The sequence below is a fragment of the Canis aureus genome, chromosome 23 (genome assembly GCF_053574225.1).
Source record: "Canis aureus isolate CA01 chromosome 23, VMU_Caureus_v.1.0, whole genome shotgun sequence".
NCBI classification, from domain to species: Eukaryota; Metazoa; Chordata; class Mammalia; order Carnivora; family Canidae; genus Canis; species Canis aureus.
Genome location: NC_135633.1, coordinates 13,242,323 through 13,258,737, shown reverse-complemented (window position 1 = coordinate 13,258,737; position 16,415 = coordinate 13,242,323). Strand labels below are relative to the sequence as shown.

Genomic DNA, 16,415 nt, shown 5'->3' with positions numbered 1-16,415 from the left:
ATGGATGCCTGGGGAAATGTGAAAACCCAGTATGCAGCTCTGACACTTCTGTGCATGGAACAGTAACCGCCTCAAGAGAGGACAGTGTTGCTTTGCTGGAGCAAGAGCCTCTTTCTTGGCCTTTGGAAACAGTCCCTCCAGGGCTCATTCTGAGGACAGTGCCAGATGACTATCTTGAGGGCTCCCTGCCAGTTCTTGGATGGCTACAACTCTGGCCTGAGTCCTGGCTGCTCACCTGACGTGTTTCCCCTGGTGTACAGTGTTGGCAACCAGCACAAATGCGTTTTTTCTGCACATTCCAGTATGTGCACTAACACCTGTGTTTTATCAAAATGGGAAGGAGTGAGAGTCAGAGGAAGTACTGATGAGGTGTGCCATATTGGAATCTGAGGCAAAAGAAGATACTGACCTTGAGTTTCAAAATTTGATGCCTCTCTCTCTGTTTTTTTTTTTTTTAAATTATTTATTTATTCATGAGAGACACACAAAGAGAGGCAGAAACACAGGGAAAGGGAGAAGCAGGCTCCATGCAGGTAGCCTGATGTGGGACTTGATCCCAGGATCCCAGGACCCCTGAGCCAAAGGCAGACACTCAATCACTAAGCCACCCAGGTGCTCCTCTCTCTCTTTCTTTTTTTTAAATGCAAACTCTATACCCAACCTTGGGCTCAAATTTCATGACCCTAAGATCAAGAGTTGCATCCTTTAATGAATGAGCCAAAATTTTGATATCTTGTTTGTCATGGACTTTTTGCATTAATTTAGATTTTGAAGTGTTACATTAAAGTATTTTCTTGATTATGGAGCTTTTTGGTGCTCCCTTAAATTTTGCTCCCAAAGAAAATGCCTCACCTGCCTCACCCTAGTCCTGACCCTGGGAAGTAGAGTACACAAATGAAGGTTTCAATGACAAAGTGGTATGTAGGAACAGGAATGGGAAACTTCTTTTCACAATATTCCCAAAGTCTAGACAGCTGTAGAGAGATCACATTTCTCCCAGGAATCATTCCTGCCAGGTCCTGGGGATGCTTAGCTGACCACCCCTGACACTGCGTCTCCTCCAGCTCCCTTCTGAACCATCCTCTAATCTTGACATCTTCTCTCCTTTTCTTTTTTTTTTTTTTTTTTTTTTTTTTTTTTTTTTTAATTTTATTTATTATAGTCACACACAGAGAGAGAGGCAGAGACAGAGGCAGAGGGAGAAACAGGCTCCATGCACCGGGAGCCCGACGTGGGACTCGATCCCGGGTCTCCAGGATCGCGCCCTGGGCCAAAGGCAGGCGCCAAACTGCTGCGCCACCCAGGGATACCCCTTCTCTCCTTTTCTTATATTTAAATAGACTAGAAGTCTAAAGTGGATGAATCCTTTATGACCATCTTATTGAGGACCCTCTTCCAAATATGGTATCTGAGACTCAGAGTAAGTATAATGTTCTATTCAAGGTCATGCAAGACAACACCAACACAACCAGAAATCTGGTCTCTGGACTTGCCATATGTTCCTTCTGTTATTCATCACAAAATTATTTAGCACCTACTAGATTAGTTGCTAGGGATGTAATAGTGAACAGAATCAGTCATGGCCCCCACCTTCCTGGGATTTACAGTCTATTAGAAAAATGCAAACATCAGTCAAATAATCACAAATAGATAGCCCATGACAGTTTTCTGAAGTAAAGAAAAGTTCTGTAAGCAGGTATATACCACAGAAAGTATGATCAGTGTTGAAGGTCAAAAACTGAAATCTGGGGTATAGAACTAGTTTATTCCCAGGGACTTATTCCCCAGGATTATGTTCACTGCAAGTTTTACTGAAATTCTACTCAACTTACTGATCTTCTGTGGGACATTGAGTGCCAGGTAGGAAGAAAAAGGAAAATGGATAGAACAATCCATTCTTTAAAGTTTAACAATTCAAAGAATGTAAGTATCTCATTTTTGGTCTCAAGTTTTAGCTTGTGGGCATTGTATTTATGTGTTGCTATCTTTAGAACACAGTCCGAGAATTAGGTTTATACTCAAGTTTCCAAAATGTCCCTGTGGTAAAGCTATATAAATACTATAATGAATATCTTCCTTCATACTGGTTCTCTATGTTTGGGATAATTTTCTTTGTGTAGATTTCCAAATGTAGAATTATTAAACTTATTAGTCAGGGTTCTCCAGGGAAACAGGACCAGTAGGATTTAGATTTAGAGATAGAGACAAAAATATAGAGATGTGTAATTATAAGAGGAGATGTATTATAGGAATTGAGTTATGTGATTATGGAGGCTGAGAAGACCCATGATGTACTCTCTGCACACTGGGGAACCAGGAAAGCTGGTGATATAATTTAATTTGGGTCTGAAGCCCTGAGGAACTGGCAATCTGGTGGTATAAGTCTGAGTCCAAAGTCCAAGAACAGGATTATCTGTGTCAGAGAGCATGAGTAGATGGTGCAGCAACAATAGTTGGGGTCACTGGCTGGTTAAGATTATTGTAATCCACTGTCATTCTCTAAGACCATGTGTTTTCTGTACCATCCAAATAGGAAAATAGAATAGGGATGTGTGACATCACCAGTCTTGTATCTTTCAAGTCCTTGATGGTGGCACTAGTCTCCATAATCCCTCCAAGGATGCAGTATTGCATTTGATTTATTATTTTTCTGGGTAGAGGCTGTTCTGATGATTTTCACTTGGCCTTTCCCATTATAGTAGTCCTTATTCCACAATTCAAGAAACCAAGGTGGGGATTCTGCTAGGTCTAAGTATGTCTACTCCAATTATAAACTCTGGAAATGGGGAAATAACCACAGAATGGGTTCAGAGACTCACTGGACCCATTTTAAATGGACCTGAGCTAAAACTCCATTGATCACCTGACCTCTACAAGCCTATACTGACTGCAGGGCCACAGTGACATTCCAGGTCCCTTGGATTTGGAGTCAGTTGGAGCCAATATCCAGGAGTCTCTAAAAGATCAGATTATTTCTTTTTCTTCAATGTACAGCTATGCTGGTAAAAGGCTGTATGTAGGTCTCTTTGAGGAAGGCTGGAAAAAGATTAGCAGTATGAATTTTTGGTAGTGTACCATAGTCCTTCCTCAAGGACTTTCATTCAAAGGGTTCTTGGTCCCTAAACTCTCAATTCTGAGAATTGATTGAAATTGATTGAGGGTCCAGGATTCTATTTTCATTATTCAAATTAGATTTATATTAACATGATCTAAAACTTTTCTGCTTATCCAGATCAAGTAAGAGTTTGGTAGGCTTCCTATCTCTTGCTTCCAGGAATTCCATGATAATGATAAACTAGGTAATGCCATAAGTCTGAGTAAGTCAGACTATTTTGATTGCTGCTTTGACTCTGTTGTCCATGATAGTAACCATATGCACTTTGTTTGGGGTGGTGAGTGCCATCACATGGCTCCTGTCACCCTGTGATCCAATCACCTTCCCCACATTTAGGTTTCTCAATTGAGTGACTGCAGCTTCACAGTAAGGTCTGGTCTACAGAGAAGAACAACCACAGAGCTCTTCAAGGATGCTAGGGCTCCCTAGGAATTAATTTCTCACAATGTTGGTGAAAGTTATGTCATCTGGACATAACTGACTGACTGAGGTTGTTTTAAATGACCAATTCACTCTAGCATTCTAATCCCCTTAAGCCTCTGGAATCCCTTACACTGCATTAAAGTAAGGGAGGTCAAACATTTCCAGTTCACTCATGATGGATGATATTTTGGCCTGTGTCTCAGCCAGCTAAACAATCTATTAGAGCCTTTTTAAAATTTAATATAATTTAATTTATTTGAGAGAGAGAGAGCACAAGCAGTGAGGAAGGGCTTAGGGAGAGGGAGAAGCCAACTCCCTGTTGAGCAGGGAGCCTGATGCAGGGCTCCATCCCAAGACCTGGGGATCATGACCTGAGCTGAAGTCAGACAATTAACCGACTGAGCCACTCAGGCACCCAAGAGCTTTTTTTTAAAACTACCTGAACTGCAACATTAAGTGCAGAATTTCAGCTCAGTAAGTCCATATCAATAAATTTATTTTTTTTCATATCAATAAATTTAGCCTCATTCCACTTTATGCTCCTTCCATTCTTTTTTTTTCAAAAACATTTTATTTATTTATTTATTCATTCATAGAGACACAGAGAGAGAGAGAGATGCAGAGACACAGGCAGAGGGAGAAGCAGGCTCCATGCAGAGAGCCTGATGTGGGACTCGATCCCAGGTCTCCAGGATCACACCCGGGACTGAAGGTGGCACTAAACCCGCTGAGCCATCAGGGCTGCCCCTGCTCCTTCCATTCTTATCTCACACTCTTAATATCCATTCCCACACATATTCTGCTTGTATAAATTAGAAAACTCAAGTAATTCTTTTGGAGTGTAGTGCACCTGCCCCTGGGTCATACTTTGTACCTCACTTTTCAGGATCTGCTAGAACTTGAGTCTAGTTAGAGGCCTGGAAGCAAAGAGGGGAGGTAGGGTTGGGTTCTGAGGAGAATCAGTGTTGTCTTGCACAACAACTGCCTTGGTGGAAGGGAAGGGGCTTTATTATTTTTTCCTCGGTTTAGGTATCTTTTCATATGGCTCTTTATCTGGATCGTTTATCATCTCTTTTCATAAAATGGTAAGTAGGTTTCCCTGAGTTCTGTGAACCACACTAGCAAACTAATTGAAGCTGAGGAGAGGATCCTGAGGAGACTGATTTGTAGCCAAGTCAGACAGAAATTGTGGGTAAGCTAAGGATCTAGAACTTGTGATGGGCTTCCAGAGTGGAGGCCCATGCACTCTTATGGGACTAAGCCCTTAACCTGGGGGCTCAGACACTATCTTCAGGTAAGTAGCATCAGAACTAAATTGTAGGCCACCCAGCTGGTGTTGCAGATAATAGTTTGGTGGGGGAAAATCCTCACACAGTTGATGTCAGAAGTGTTTTGAGTGTGGTAGTAGTGTGAGAGTAAAGGAGATGCATGAATATGTTGGCAAATCAAACTCCAATTAAAAAATATACAAAAAAAAAAAAAAAAAAAAGAAAAAGGAGATGCACGAGGAAAACTGGATTTTTTCCTAACACGCTGCCAGATTACTAAGAGTTCCCACATGGGTACCCTGCTACCTGGAGTCTGGATTTGTTGTCTTCTGGAGGACAACTGCCACATTTCTCTCTGATCATACCCTAATATACAACAGACTAGCAGCCATTTCATTTTCTTTCTACTTTCTTTCTGAATAGGGCCTTTGATAGAAGGCTTTTGGCTCTATCCTCCCAAAACTATAATCTCTGTATAGTTTAGAATGCTTCAGTTAATTAGAGCTCTTCAAATCCTGCCAAGATAGAGAAAGGGCCAGGTTTAGAAAAATATTGTCTTGCTCGCATGTGAGATGATCCCAAAGCAGTATTTTAACCTGAGCTCTGAAATATAATATTTCACTGACTATTATCTCAGGGGAAATGAAACTTTGAAAAAAATGTATTTTTGGAACGCCCGGGTGGCTCAGCGGTAGAGTGTCTGCCTTTTGGCTCAGGGCATCATCGTGGTCCAGGGATGAATCTCACATCAGGCTCCCTGTGAGGAGCCTGCTTTTCTATGTCTCTGTCTCTCTCATGAATAAATAAAATAAAAATCTTTAAAAAACATGTATTTTTGCCTACTTGATATTTTACTCAAATTTAGAATTTCATAAAAAGCTCTTAGCTATGAACCTAGTGATTGCCTAGAACTTATACATAAATTTAAAATCAAAATTAGGGGTTCCCCGGGATCCCTCGGTGGCTCAGCGGTTTGGCGCCTGCCTTTGGCTCAGGGCGCGATCCTCGAGTTCTGGGATTGAGTCCCACATCGGGCTCCTTGCATGGAGCCTGCTTCTCCCTCTGCCTGTGTCTCTGCCTCTCTCTCTCTCTATGTCTATCATGAATAAATAAAACCTTAAAAAAAAAATTAGGGGATCCCTGGGTGGCTCAGCGGTTTGGCACCTGCCTTTGGCCCAGGGCGTGATCCTGGAGTCCCGGGATCGAGTCCTGCATTGGGCTCCCGGCATGGAGTCTGCTTCTGTCTCTGCCTCTCTCTCTCTCTCTGTCTATCATGAATAAATAAATAAAATCTTTTAAAAAATAAAAAATAGGGATCCCTGGGTGGCGCAGCGGTTTGGCGCCTGCCTTTGGCCCGGGGCGCGATCCTGGAGACCCGGGATCGGGTCCCACGTCAGGCTCCCGGTGCATGGAGCCTGTTTCTCCCTCTGCCTGTGTCTCTGCCTCTCTCGCTCTCTCTGTGTGACTATCATAAATAAATAAAAATTTTAAAAAAATAAAAATAAAAATAAAAAATAAAAAATAAAATAAAAATTAAGGGACACCTGGGTGGCTCAGTGGTTTAGTGTCTGCCTTTGGCTCAGGTTGTGATCCTGGGATCGAGTCTCACATCAGGCTCCCTATAGGGAGCCTGCTTCTCCCCCTGCGTATGTCTCTGCCTCTCTCTGTATGTCTCTCATGAATCAATAAATAAACTCTTCAAGAAAAATTAAATCAAAGTTAAACCACTTATTTTGTCTCTATCAAGTTGTGTGTTTGTGTGTTCCTGTGGTAATGGTGTTAAATTTCCAAATAGAACAAAATTTGCTTAAAATAGATATCATTAGCCCTTTCAGATTATTTTAGAATATATTATAAAATAGAACCTTTATTTTTTATTTTATTTTTTTAAAAGATTTTATTTATTTATTCATGAGAGACACAGAGAGAGGCAGGCTCCATGCAGGGAGCCGGATGTGGGTGGGACTCCAGGATCAGGCCCAGGGCTGAAGGCAGGTGTTAAACCACTGAGTCACCCAGGCGTCCCTAGAACCACTATTTTAAACTAGTTTTTTAAGGATTGGCCAGCACCGCCAAAATAAAAATTATAAAAATAGTTTTTTTTTTTTTTAATTTTTTTTATTTATTTATGATAGGCACACAGTGAGAGAGAGAGAGGCAGAGACACAGGCAGAGGGAGAAGCAGGCTCCATGCACCGGGAGCCCGATGTGGGATTCGATCCCGGGTCTCCAGGATCGCGCCCTGGGCCAAAGGCAGGCGCCAAACCGCTGCGCCACCCAGGGATCCCTAAAAATAGTTTAATGCCAAACTACAAGTAAGAATGTTATAAAGGAAACTTTTACTCTTTAAAATTTTTAAAAATGTTTTTAAAAAGTTAGAAATTATAAGAAATTATTAAACAAAGGGCATGTGTAAATATATGTCATTAAAAATGAATTAACAACTGTTAAAGAATGAAAGTGTATAGCCTTATTCTTTATAATAAAAGCAAAATAAAACAACTCTGAATTCATAGCAGCTTTGCTCAGAAAAGACAGCTGAACACAGCTCAGGTGTCTATCAACAGGAGAATCAATAAACACCTGTGGTATATTCATGCCATGGGATACAGCTCAGCAATAAAAGGGAGAAGAAAACTTGCTCATTCTTGAAACAACAGGGAGGAATCTCAAAAACATTATGCTGGGTGAAAGAATTCTTATCCCAAAGAGTACATGTTGTATGATTCCACTGATATAAAGTTCTGGAATTGGTAAGTAAACTATGATTTAAAAGACTGAAAATAGCAGTTGCCTTTGGGATGAGGGCAGGTATTAGGGACAGGGTTTGATGGAAAGAGGCATGAAGCAACATTTTGGCATAATGGTGATGTCCTGTATCTTGATAGAAATTTATGTTTCATAGGTGTACGTGTTTGTCAAAACTCATCAAATGGTACACTTAAGACCCTGAACAGCCAAAGCAATCTTGAAAAAGAAAAACAAAGCTAGAGGTATCACAATTCCAGATTTCAAGATATACCACAAAGCTGTATTAATCAAAACAGCATGGTCCTGGCACAAAAATAGACAGATGAATCAATGGAACCGAATAGAGAACCCAGAAATAAACCCCTACTTTTAGGGTCAATTCATCTACAACAAAAGAAGCAAGAATATGCAGTGGAAAAAAGACAATCTCTTCAACAAATGGTGTTGGGAAAACTGGACAGCTACTGCAAAGAATGAAATGGGACCACTTTCACCATGTACAAAAATAAACTCAAAATGGATTAAAGACCTAAATGTGAGGCCTGAAACCATAAAATTCTTAGAAGAACACATAGGTGGTAATTTCTTTGACATTGGCCATGAAAACATTTTTCTAGATATGTCTCCTCTGTCAAGGGAAACAAAAGCAAAATTAAGCTATTGAGACTACATCAATATGAAAATTTTTGCACAGTGAAAGAAATCATTAACAAAACAAAAACGCAACCTAAAGGGGAGAAGATATATTTGATATGGTGGTAATATCCAAAATATAAAAAGAACTTATATAATTCAACACCAAAGGCACAAATAATCCAATTAAAAATAGGCAGAAGAGGGATCCCTGGGTGGCGCAGCTGTTTAGCACCTGCCTTTGGCCCAGGGCGCGATCCTGGAGACCCAGGATCGAATCCCACATCGGGCTCCCGGTGCATGGAGCCTGCTTCTCCCTCTGCCTATGTCTCTGCCTCTCTCTCTCTCTCTCTCTCTCTGTGTGACTATCATAAATAAATAAAAATTAAAAAAAAATAGGCAGAAAAAAAAAAAAATAAAAAAATAGGCAGAAGACCTAAATAGGCATTCTTACAAAGAAGACATGCAAATGGCTAGACACATGAAAAGATGCTCAACATCACTATCAGGGAAACGCAAATTAAAACCACAAGGAGATATCACTTTACACCTGACAGAATGACAAAAATGAGAAACAAGTGTTGGTGAGGAGAAAAAGAAATCTTCATGCACTGTTGGTGGGAATGCAATATGGTGGAGTCACTGTGGAAAAGTGTATGGAGGTTCCTCAAAAAATTAAAAATAGAACTATCATATGATCCAGTAATTCCACTACTGGGTATTTACCAGGAGGGAGTTCGAGCCTCAGGGAGCCTTCCAGGGAGAGGAACTGGAGTCACCACCCCTTCTTTGGTGACCGGCTGCTTCTCGAGTTCATTAAATGAGTTGTGTTCTTCAAAATGTTTCTTTTTCCTCTCAATATATTGATCAATGGTCTTCATTTCCTTAAAACGAGCCTCATGAAGCTTCTTAAAGTTTGGAGTAGTGCTTATAGTTCTTTTACTTTTTCCAGGTTTGGAAAACCTATCTGCGTAGAGAGGCTTCTTTCTTTCTGCAGGTACCTTTGAATCTTTATTATCATTTATTCTTCTTTTTCCTGTGGAAACTGCATTCTCCTCTCCTTGGTCCTCATCTAGTGGTGAAGGAACTTCTCCAACAGTTCTGAGATCCTGGTTTTCCTGCTTCTCTTGATTCTGGAATTCAGTGTGATCACTTATTTTCATCTCTGAACGATCCTGCTGGGAGTCAGAGTTCTTGCACCTTCTCCTTGTTTTGGTGATGTGGCCAATTGGCTCCCTCTTAGCTTGTTCCTGGCTGCTGATCTGCATCTCAGTCGCATCCCAAGAGGATGCAGAAGTTGGACTTCCATTCTGACTCTCAGTTTTTTTGCTCGTCTTTAAGGTAGGCTTTCAAGGCTTTTAACAACTTGTCTGCCCTCAGGTCAGCCCGGAGGCCCAGACTCTTGGCCAAGTTCTGCAGGTTGCTATACTTGAAGGAGTCAAGCTCCTCAAGGGAGGGTATGGCCATGGCGAGCTGCATCCAGGTGACCACGCAGAGGACGCGTACCCCACACTCAGCAAAGCAGTTCAAAACTCAGGCACCCGGATTATTATTTTTTAAAGATTTATTTATTCATGAGAGACAGAGAGAGAGAGGCAGAGACACAGGCAGAGGGAGAAGTAGGCTTCCCCCAGGGAACCTGATATGGGACTCGATCCAGGATCACGCCCTGAGCTGAAGGCAAGATGCTCAACCGCTGAGCCACCCAGGTGTCCCCAGAAATGGATTATTATGCATAATATATAAGAATTTATTCTGATATATAAAAATATCATAAATTTGCCCTTATGAGCAAGTGACACAAATAGAATGAAATGCTGGTAATGAGCAAATGGGAAAATATTCAGGACATAACAAAACTCAAATAAACAATGAGATATATTTTTATATCTATTAACTTGGCAAAGAAGATGTAATAGTGATACTGGTGCCAGAGTTTGCAATTAAACTGATGTGCTCATACCTTTCTGACAGTGGATATAAAACAGGAACTTGATACTATGTACTAAGAATCATAAAACTGTCCACACCTGACCCAGTAATTTCATTCATTGTAATTTAGGTGGAGGAGCTAATTCACAAGGAAGGCATCCCTAGGTATGAGGCTCTTCACCAGAGCATTCTCTATAATAACAGAAATTCAACCACCTAAATGCCCAGTAATAGGGAAAGTCAAAACAGTGAGGTAAGTTGTAGTACATTAATTGGATGGAATATTCTACAAGTTAACAGAAAAAATATGAAGAATATCAGGTAGGGGAAGGAGTCATTCAAAATAGCATTCTGAAAAACAAAATATCCAATTATGCTTATAGCTCTGGAAAATATACCAGTATGTAGACAAGGACAATGAGGAAGCAGAAAAAAAAATATATTATATTTGCTCCTCCTCCTTCTCTTCTAATCATGAAGTCATGAAGCTGACAAATTTTTTAAAAAATATTTTATTTATTTATTCATGGGAGACACATACAGAGAGGCAAAGAGAGAAGCAGGCTCCATGTAGGGAGCCTGATGTGGGACTTGATTCCGAGACTCTGGGATCACGCCCTGAGCTGACGGCAGATGGTCAACCGCTGAGCCACCCAGATGTCCCATGAAGCTGGTAAATTTTCACTTGGCATTGACACACTCCTCTACCTGCATGTGTCCTCTTTTTTTTCATTGTTTTGTTCTTACCCCTTTATTGGATGAGGATGCATCTCCAGGGCAGTTCAGGGCATCCATATCACCTAGAAAGAAAATCAATACATACATTTATTCATTAATTATGTGGCCTTTATTTTGTATTCGGCACTGGGATATAATACGGATCAAGATCTACTCCCCTCTGCTCACTGAGCTCAGTTTACACGAACATGGATAAAAAGGATTTGCAATATAGTATAAAAGTTCATAAACTGATAGGAAAAAAAAGCTAACTGGGAACCAGAATTTCTAGGTGTCAAATATTTTAACTCTTCAATGGGATTTTTTTTTAAGATTTTATTTATTTATTCATGAGAGACACTGAGAGAGAGAGAGAGAGAGAGAGAAAGAGAGAGAGAGAGAGAAAGAGGGGCAGAGACACAGGCAGAGGGAGAAGCAGGCTCCAAGCAGAGAGCCTAACGTGGGACTCGATTCCGGGACTCCAGGATCAGGTCCTGGGCTGCAGGTGGTGCCAAACCACTGAGCCACCCAGGCTGCCCGGATTTTTCATTTAAAATGGGCTCAAGGGATTTGCATTTTTAATTATTCCACTTTACATCAGACATTTCCCTCTTTCTGCCTTCTCCTCCAGAGACATAAAAATGCTTGTCTCTCCTCCAAGGCAAAAATCAAATTTTTACTTCCACACTCCCTCTCATTATTTTTCCTATAATTCTCCTTCCTTTTAGTCACAATTCCATACTGGTTGTTTCTAATTTCATTTACTCATTCATCTAGCAACAATTATTATTTTTTTTCTTTTTAAGGACAATTTTTTAAAAAAGATTTTAAAAATTTATTTATTCATGAGAGACACAGAAGGAGAGAGAGGCAGAGATTCAGGCAGAGGGAGAAGCAGGCTCCATGCAGGGAGCCTGACGTGGAACTCAATCCCGGGTCTCCAGGATCACGCCCTGGGCTGAAGGTGGCGCTAAACCGCTAAGCCACGAGGGCTGCCCCAGCAACAATTGACTATGAACTAGAGATATATTAGCTCTGGACTAGGTGGCCTCTGGGGTAGAAGGAGAGCATAAAGATTCATGACATTGGCTCCCTAGAGGACAAATAAGACAGGATTTGACTCCTTCTAGGGAGATGCATCCTGACTAGGGACCTCACGACAGCAAACCCTTGGGCAAGAAAACATAGCTCAGAAGGCTTTGAAAATCCATTTTTAAAATATCAATTTCTTTTTTTTTTAAATATCAATTTCTATCCCACCACTGTCATTTAGACAATCTCCTCTCAAGTCCTAAACCTTAAAACACATCTCTTCTATTTCTTGTCCTTCCTCCCTTAGACTTACATCTTCATCAACCCTGATCTTCATGGCAATAATAGGAAATAAGTAGAATAGATGACAACACCCATTTTACAGGTGAAGGAAATGAGATCTGACCAAGGCCATGTGACTGTAAGTGGAGGAAGGACGGTAAATGAGAAAAGTACTTGACCTGGAAAGTATTTGAGATAAAAGCTGTGGCCCTGTATTTGTAACTAATCCTTTCCCTCTTGGTCTGTTGCTTCACTAGAGAAGCTGTGCTCTACAGGGTCCTTCCAGCTGTTTACTCTTAAGTGACAAAAATCTCTCCATTCCCTTCCAGTCTCCTCCCCTGGAGCATCTTAACCCTGGTGCCATAAGCCAGACCAATTTAAATCCAAATTTGGAGGAGATGGTGGAACCTGAGTATCAGGATTTTGTAAAGTTCCAGGAGATTCCAAAGAGCATTCAAGGTTGAGAATCAGTGTATTAGAAACTCCTGAGGGGCAGGCATGAGGGCCACCCAGATCTGTGTTGCCCTGCCCCTCCCTCCTTATCTTCCAGTCTCCCAGGTGTCTCCTCCCTGTCCTAGGGCTGTTGCTGAAGCTGTAGTCAAGCCACACCCCTTAGCCACTTGCCACAAAATTTTCTGTCCCCTCCTGCTGATGGCCCTAATGGATCCTGCAGATTAAATGATCCCAGTGATCTTGGGCTGCCCTGGCATTGGTCTGTCAGACAATGGCACAAGCCACGTTGCTTGTTCTAATCGGAGCCCTGCAGAAAATATTCCAGGCTCCAGGGTGGGATTTTCGATGAGAAATGGCCCCAGGGCAGGTGATGGGGGAGCTCCCTCTTTCCTGCTTTCCTACAACCTTCTTCCTCCTCCCCTCTCCTCACCCTCTCTCCAGACACTTGGCCCTGCTCTGTCCTAGTCTCCCAATTCCTTACAGCCTTACTTCTATTCAGCTTAAGAGAGAAGTACTTGGTTTTTCAAATTCTTGCTCTGAGATCAGGTAGTATGGGAGAGTCCAAGATAAGATGTCTGATATCAATTCTCACTGGTGCCTTCCTGGGATCCAGAACTCTTGAGCAAAGAGAAGAAGCACCTCCCCCCACCCCCCGGGGAGGTTTTCATGTTACTAAACTTTTCCAGCCAGAGGGATGTGCATAGGGTTATCCTGTTTATTTATCCATCCTTAATTCACTTCTCCAATGGAGATTTATTTTCACCATAAACAAGGTGAATCCCATGTTTCTTCCACAAGGTGTGTCCATCCCAGGAGCAGAGATAAGTATGTGCACATGGCCATACACGGTCTGCAGCTCAGATGTCACAGCAATATCACTCTTCCTTTGCCCTGTGTGTTCAAGTTCATGAGACCATATCAGCTCGAATATACAAGGAGGATATCTCTGTGAGGAAAGAGAATTGGACCATAGCCACTCCCCTGATGGAAGCCTCCCAAACCAGGATGCACTGGGCTATCTTGGTCAAGGGCAAAGGACAGGAAAAGCCAGGGCAATGAGAACAGTGTGAGAGCACCTAGGGGTGGACTGGGTCCCATGGACTAGGTCAGCTGGAAGAAATGTTGTTTCTGGACACAGTGTGCTGCTGGAAACAGGAAAATCCCAAATTAGCAGCATATGTGCACACTGAGGAAAATGAAGAAGGGTGTGAATGTAACTCAGATGTGTTAAAGGAGCACCTTAAGACTGAATCTCAGAGCACAAAAGCTCCCCTGAAACTGGGAACAAGACATCACTGGTTCCCCAGGGCCTGGAACTGTGAGTTACAACCAAGGCAGGCCCACTCTGTTTTTCTTTCTTTTTTCTCTTCTCTTCTTCTTTTTTTTTTTTTTTAATATTTTATTTATATATTTATGAGAGACACAGAGAGAGAGAGAGAGAGAGAGAGAGGCAGAGACATAGGTAGAGGGAGAAGCAGGCTCCCTGTGGGGAGACCAATGTGGGACTCAATCCAGGGACTCCAGGATCATGCCCTGGGCCAAAGGCAGGTGCTAAACTGCTGAACCATTCAGGGATCCCTCTGTGTTTATTTCTTTTTTTTTTTTAATTTATTTATTTACGATAGTCACAGAGAGAGAGAGAGAGAGAGAGAGAGAGGCAGAGACATAGGCAGAGAGAGAAGCAGGCTCCATGCACTGGGAGCCCGACGTGGGATTTGATCCCGGGTCTCCAGGATGGTGCCCTGAGCCAAAGGCAGGCGCCAAACCGCTGCGCCACCCAGGGATCCCTCTGTTTTTATTTCTGAGCCATTTTATATATGGACCCATTTTCCAAAATGTTCATCTTCTCTCTTAGATTTTAAGGCTCAGGTTGGATGGCACCACCTACTTTTTCCACTCCTCCCTGCAAAGGAAATAATCCCTCTTCTGTGTTTTAAAGCACTTGTTCATATCTCAAATGAAACACTGTCAACCCATTTATCAGCTTAAATCTGTATTATGTGCTATTTCCACACTGGAGTATGTGTGACACTGATGGCGGTATTGTCACTTGCACCTAGCTTTGTGTCTAGCATATAGCAGATATTCAGCAAATGTTGAATGAGATAAAGTTATGTACCCAGTTCAAAACAACTTGTACACCTGAAACTAATATAACATTGTATGTTAATTGTACTTCAATAAAACAAAAACTATGTAGCCTAATATTTTGCTTGAGATTATTATATTAAATAGAAAAAATAGGTTTTCCTACCTAGGGCAATTACCAAAAGGGGAAATAGATATAGGGAGTCACCCTCTTGCTTATTCATTCTAGACCTCATTGTCTTCAAGAGGCAAGTAGATTTACTGCCTTTAAACAATAAGTGCTCTATAATACAATCTTAGAGAGCAGTGCGCAGTGTGCACCAGGAGTCCTCATCATGTAGGATGGCTAAAGAGCACAGCAGGGCTGAGAGAATTTCTCTGTACCTACCATTTGGACTCGGAAGCAACTAGGGGCCTCCTTCCTTCTGCATCCTCCTGCACACATGCTGACAGATTCATGGTGTTTCGGTATCCGTTTTCTGGACTTGGCTGCCACCCCTGTCAGATTCTTTCCTTAGCGTGTGTTAATTAATGATGTCACAGTCTTCTTCAAGATCAGTTTCCTTTCGAGTCCACACCTTGGTCTCTATAGATGTCGAATCCCAAGCATTCAATGTGGGATTTACTCATTTTATCTGAAAGTCCTGGGAGAAGCTCATTTTCATTCCCTACACAGTAAGCACCTTCCTTGTCTATCCTTTCTCTTGATGGAAAACATTAGGTTAGTTTAAGGATGTGAAATCATTTAATAAAATCCAAAACACTATGCAGAAGAGATTAGCATTATAGATGCAATGCCAGGCCAAGACTTCATGAACCCCAAAGCAGGAAAGCCTCCTTGCTACCCTGCTGGACTCCCCCTAACTGGACATTGCTATCAGGTCTGGGGTTTTGGTTTTTTTTAGGTCTGGATTTTTTTTTTTTTAATTTTATTTATTTATGATAGTCATACACAGAGAGAGAGAGAGGCAGAGACACAGGCAGAGGGAGAAGCAGGCTCCATGCACCGGGAGCCCGACGTGGGATTCGATCCCGGGTCTCCAGGATCGCGCCCTGGGCCAAAGGCAGGCGCCAAACCGCTGCGCCACCCAGGGATCCCTCTGGATTTTTTTTTTAAACTTTTTATCCTGAAATAAATTTAGTTTTACAAAACGGTTGCAAAGATAGTACAGAGAATTTCTGTCTACCCTATCCCAGCTTGTCCTGGTATTAATATGTTTCACAACCACTGTCCATATATTAAAATTATATATATATTATTAATATACATATATTTAATTTATTAAAATAATATTGGTATAGTAAAATTAACTATAGAATTTATCCAATTTTACCATAGTTTTCCTACTAATATCCTTTTTATGTTCCAGGATACCAGGTTGTATTTATTTATTTATTTACTTACTAAAAAACTGAGATATAAATTACACATAATATAAGTTTAAGGTGTAAGGACATTGGTTTGATACATTTATATTGCAATACAATTGCCATTGCAGTGCTAGCTAATATCTCTATTTATTACACTATATAATTTCTTTCTTTCTTTCTTTTTTTTTTAGAGATTTTATTTATTCATTTGAGAGGGAGAAAGATACCAAGAGAGACCACGAGCAGGGGTGTGTGTGTGGGGGGGTGCAGGGAGAGGGAGAAGCTGACTCCACTAAACAGGGAGCCAGACAGGGCTCCATCCCAGGACCTGGGATCATGACCTGAGCCAT

The 16,415-nt window shown here is 41.5% G+C and overlaps 1 pseudogene across 1 annotated transcript; it reads right to left on the bottom strand.

Moving 5' to 3' along the window:
• Window positions 1-8,912: 8,912 nt before the first annotated feature.
• On the bottom strand, window positions 8,913-15,964 carry LOC144294464 (nucleolar and spindle-associated protein 1 pseudogene; annotated as a pseudogene). Its single transcript, XR_013361833.1, has 2 exons — window positions 15,083-15,964; window positions 8,913-10,922 (listed from the first exon to the last, which is right to left on the bottom strand). The product of XR_013361833.1 is annotated as a nucleolar and spindle-associated protein 1 pseudogene (transcript).
• Window positions 15,965-16,415: the final 451 nt, after the last annotated feature.